Here is a 6,000-nt window from a genome sequence, read left to right as displayed (position 1 = left end):
AAGACACGCCGTTATTAGACTCTGTCTGCATAAAAAGAGATAATTTCTCTCAAACTATGATTTAGTCTTATAGAGATCCTTGTCTGCAGTGGGCATTCAGGGCAAAGTGAAGATGCATTAAGGCAGACGGCAAGGCTATTATGAACAATGGGGGGAAATGATCTCCTTAGTTACCCACCATCTCCCTTGATGACAGAGCAGTTGATGATTTACTAATTCAGTGATCCTCAGCCCTTTTAATTTCAAGGACCCCCAGTTTGATATGCATATACGGTATATGTATACTGTGACATATATATCTCTCGGACCCCAATCTACACTGTAAAATCTTCAGTGTTTATTAAACTCTGAGAGTTTACAAATGTACACTACGTTCATTTGTACACTCTCAGAGTTCAGACCTATGGGTCGATTTGGACCCCTGGTGGTCCCCCGACCAGAGGTTGGGTAGTAATTCACTCGCTACACCTTGACGTACGTACGTTTCACCCCCTTATGCAGTACATGCATGAGGGGCTGAGGACCCCATTGGTAACGAGTGTTTCACGATGCTAATGCATTATCCTGGGTTTAAGTTATATTGTTATATATTGATTTACTTGTACATCTTGTACCAAAATCGAATCGAATCAATCGTGCTGTTTTCTAAGAATAATATTGCCCCCACACAACTCATCAAAAATAAAAGAGATATAGCTATTTTTATAGCACCTATGGTACAGTACACTAGCCATTATGTAATCCTGCAATATTGTCTTTTGTAATAAAAAATGTTTTAATGGTATGCTAGCTGCCTTTTGGAAAGTTTGGCATTGCACCATGGCAGTTATTACAGAGGATAATGTCACATAGAGTCACATATTTCACAGCCAAGTCTTCTATCTAAGCCAAATGTTTTTTTTTTGTTCCAAATTGTTCCATAATTTTCAAAATGTTATCTGGTTTGATCTATTCCAGATTGGCTGAACCGCGGGGGTCCACATGGGCCTCTGAATGCCAAATCATCAATGCTTTTTCACACAGAATGGCTTATTTTCATCAAGCTTAAAAGGCTCCAAAAGGGCTCTGCTGACCAGACGTGCGCCGCTCTGTCTGCACCAGCTCGGCTCTCAGTATGCAAATCGCCATATAAAGTATTAATTCAAGTATCAATTCATTTTCAGAAGCAAGGACAAACATTAGCAGGTTGTCATACTGTACTCAGCTGTGCTAATATATTTACTTAACATTGCCAGACGTTGAATTCCTCTCCCCCCCCCCCCCCGCTGACTGCAGAAAAGTCTCTCTCTAAAACATTTTAGAAATCTAGCTAAGTCTGTGGATCTCAAAGTGGGATCCAAGGACTCACAAGATTCCTTGAGGAGGGGTTCTAATTTGACCCTTACAAGTCTGTAACTCTGACAGTGTGCAAATGGAACCAAATGGACCCGTTAGGGTCCATTTGGTTCCATTTGTACAGTTACAGACAGGTCCTTGAAAATGTTAAGTTTGAGAACCACTGAGCCAGGTCAATTTAAATACACTGTGCTGTATGTCTGTACATTCTGTGAATGTATGTACTCAACACTATCATCACACATGGAGTCTAAATATTTAGTCGGCTAGTACTGTCTGTCTCTTTCTCTGTCTCTATGCTGTAGACCAGTGGTTCTCAACCTTTCTTCATGTCAGGGACCCCCAAATTGATATGAATTTGGCCGCGGACCCCCATCTGAAAAGAGTTTGTGTGAGGGACCCTAAGAAGAGAAGATATCTGTTAAAAAAATGCAAAATTGTTCAAGATAATTCAAACGCTTTCAAGATTTTTCGAAAATGCTCAAAAATAGCAGATGTACAAGCTCGCAGCACAGCACAAAGTGACGCGCTGTGAGCTTGTATATCTGCTATTTTTGAATAGCCAACATATAAATGGATAAAGTGGTTACAATGTTTGTGATGCTACAGTAACTGCTTTTGCTGGGGACCCCCTGAAATCCCCCCAAGGACCCCTGGGGGTCCCCGGACCCCACTTCGAGAACCAATGTCGAATAGATGGATACAATTATTTTGAGGATTTGAGGATGTTCAAGACACAGCTGAAACCTTTAATTGGGGGCCGTATAGGGGGCGTTTATGGATCTGGATATTGGATAGGGGGGGGTTCTCTGACCCCTCATTGGCGCAACTCTCTAATAGAAGGCTCTGGGGGCTACTAACGGGACTTTTAGATGCCTAGTCTTGTTTCCCCACCCACATTTCCTTTCCACATTTGCTTTCTTTCTGCCACCAACCCAACTTTTTGTAGAGTTTAGGACACCGCAGGGAGCATAAAGCCCTTGATATGGTTATAGCAGCATCTGGCAGTTTTAAGGCGGTTACACACCGGCGAATATGCGAATATACGCAAAATTCGGACTCGTTCCGAATAATTAAAAGACTCGCTTTTCCGCTTTTTCGCGCCATTGCAGACCTACAAGCTCGTAGGTCGGGGGGAAAAAGAGCTTGTAGGTTGGGGGGTGGGGGGGGAGCAGGAGCAGACCATTATTCATTATTAGTATAAAGTGTTTAAGTGGGTATGTATCAGAATACGTACCGAAAATACACAACTTTATATTGGTTGCACCGTCGCAGAGATGTCAACCATTAACAATCATACAGTACGTACGTACAGTACATACACACATACAGTACTGTATACCACGTTATAGTGGCTGCTGTGGAGATACTTGTTGTGGAGACATCAGTTTGGTTGAACGTATTTATTTATCAGCCTAAGGAGGTAGAGCGGCTGCTTTATGGATTAGTGTTGAAGTGTCCTTGAGCAAGACACTGAACCCCTAAATGCACCCGATGAGCAGGTCGGTGCCTTGCATGGTTTTCCTCCGGCACCGTTGTGTGTAGGTTTGTGCGTATGTGATAATAGCGTAACAATCATTTTAACCACTTTAACCATAAATTAAACTTTGGCTATTCAGAAATTGCAGATTTACAAGCTATAACTTTTTGCCGTGCCATGAGCAATGAAAAGGTTTTGTGCCAGGAACAATATGGACAAAGTGGTTAAAAGGATTGTGATGCTATGTTAACTACTTTGGCTGGGGACCCCCTCAAGGACCCCTACGTGTTTGTGGCTATTGGTGATTGGATGATCGTGTCTGTGTGTGTGTGTGTATGTGTGTGTGTGTGTGTGTGTGTGTGGGGGTGGGGGTGGGGGTGTGTGCGCAAAGTAAAAATCAATGCTGTTAATTTAAGAGTGTAGGTAGGATCATGTCCAAGCCCAGTAAGGGTCCAACTTACACTGTGGATTTTACATACATTTGGTATAAAAGTGAAGGTTGGCACTCAGAAGTGTCTCAGTCCTCGTTGAAGAAGCTTCATAGTCTGTCCTTTTTCTGTCTTCATACTTCTTGTCTCTGTAGACCTACGTTAGGATTTACACATTGAAGCAGGTAAGACGCTGTCTTTTTTGTGTTAAATATTTCTATATTTTGATAGGCAAGGCGATTTTATTTGTTTAGCACATTTCAGCAACAAGGAAATTCAATGTGCTTTACACAGAACATCAAGCAAAGGAAACACAATTATACAATGACATTAGGATGCGTATAATTAGGACATTAGGATGCGAAGGAACAAAAGAAGTAAAAATAACAGATACTGTACAATTAACAGTGCAGAAGAGAAAGAAAAAGGAAAAACAAAAGTAACTTGTACTTAGTACTTAGTTGTGTTTGTAAGGAAATAGTGGCAGCAGAGCTGCAGTTTTCTGGGAGTTTGTTCCAGCATAAAAAACTGCATACAAACTAATTGCTGCTTCCCCATGTTTATTGTTGGTCTTAGGAACAGAAAGCAGACCTTTCCCAGATGACCTGAGAGATCTGGATGGTTCATGATATCGCACTCTATTGATATTAATCAATGAGAGTGTTTGTTCAGTAACAGGGGTCTTCCTGTTTCTCCAGCTCTTTAGTAACTGTTACTTGACCTTATGAGCCTATATACAATGCGTATAATCTGTTTTGATTATTGTTATAAAGCATTATGGGTTTTTATGCATGCTTAACTATATATATTTGTTCATATTTATTCAGTTGTCCCCGATATCTTGAAATGGATTTGAATTGTTCCTTCCCAAAATAAATTGGACCGTCTGAGGTCAAATTTATCACCTGCGTGGTACAAATCACTATTAGTCAATTTTCACAAATGGTTTCTTATAGGAATTATGATGAGATAATAAATCTATAGCTACTCTGCGTGCATGGTACTCAATTCACTTTTCCAACTTACTAAAGATCAGACTGACAGTGATTTGTTGCCGTTAGCTAATCAACTACGAGGTACTCATGATGCCAAAGGGTTATGGGCCATTTTTGTTGCATCATACTGGGATAATGTTGTTCCCTTTAGTTGTTGTTGGGGGTTTTATCTCTTTACATTTGCACATACCTGTACGTGAAATAAGTCCACCGTTACGAATTAGTCTTGCTCAGGGACACATTGACTCATAGAGGGGGAGGCGGGGGGGACCAGGGACCTTCTGATTCCCAGGCAGCCTCTGCGTTTTGTGTGTGTGTGTGTGTGTGAGTGCGTGCGTGTGTGTGTGTGTGTGCGAACTATTTGGATATTTGAAATTATCTTATATATTTTGTTTGCAAACCTTATGCCACAACAATTCAAAGCACACCGCTTTTTATTATTTTGAAATAATATGATGGGAAGGGAATGGATCTACTGCTCACCCAAAAATGAAGGTGTTGAGAGTAAATTAGGTGAGACAATGTTGTCCTTGTCCTCCCACTGAGTTACATCAGGCTCAAGCCTGATTTATACTTTGTCTTATGTTGTGTGCCACAAATAGCTGATGTACAAGCTCACAATGCATTGTGTCGCAACGCGCTGTGAGCTTGTAGATTGGCCATTTTCTTTGGATCAATAGACCTTCATTCGAGCATGTCTTTGATGAAGGTCTATTGATCCAAAGCGAGGTATATTGACCCATAGCTAGGTAAGATATATTGACCCACAGTTAGGTAAGTAAATTAATTTACCGACAGGTGAGATATATTGACCCATAGCTATGTAACATTTATTGACCCACAGTTAGGTCATATATATTGGCCTACAGTTAAGTAAGATAATTAACCTACAGTTAGGTAAGATATATTGACCTGGCTGCAGTTAGGTAAGATATATTTATACACGGCTAGTTAACCCATTCAATCTGGGAACGATTCTACAAATGTCTTCTAAATCCTAACTGGTTTCTGAAAAACGTATGTTGCTATGTCAGTGGTGCTCAAACTTTTTCATGTCAAGGACCCCCAAAATGATATGTATTTGGCCGTGGACCCCCATCTCAAAATATTTTGTTCCATGGACCCCCCCCCCCCCCCCAGAAGCAAAGATTTGAGTTGCACAAATGTTTGCTTTAAAAAATATATATATTCAAAGGTTTGCAAAAATGTTCATGAAAAAAAAAATAGCCAAAGAAATCTAAAATTACACAGGTTAAGAAATATTGACCCACAGCTATGGTAAATGGACTGCATTAATATAGAGCCTTTCTGACCCTTCAAAGCTCCTCACATTCACCCGATCACACAACCGATGCCGGAGGAAACCATGCAATGCACAAACCTACTCATCGGGGGGGGGCAGTTAGGGGTTCAGTGGCTTGCTCAAGGACACTTCGACACGTAGATTGGTCCATAGATTTATTTTTAATTGACAGCAAGCATAATATGCACAAAATAAATGATTGCACTTTTTTGTCAAAAGGATAACACAAAAAAGCCTGAAGGCCACCTTTGGATTCGGATTCTTAGACGGCCGCCCTACCTCCTGAGCCACTGCCGCTCCTAGGTAAGGTATACTGACCCAAAGATAGGTCTATTAACCCAACACGTTGCATCGTGATGCGCTTTGAGCCTATATTTTTCTTTAGGTCAGTAGACCTTCTTCAAAGCATGTCTCTGATGGAGGTCTATTGACCCATTGGTCAATGGGCCAAACCCATTA

The sequence above is a fragment of the Gymnoscopelus braueri genome (assembly GCF_963280865.1).
Source record: "Gymnoscopelus braueri genome assembly, chromosome: 17".
NCBI classification, from domain to species: Eukaryota; Metazoa; Chordata; class Actinopteri; order Myctophiformes; family Myctophidae; genus Gymnoscopelus; species Gymnoscopelus braueri.
Note: the sequence above shows the minus strand (reverse complement) of the source record.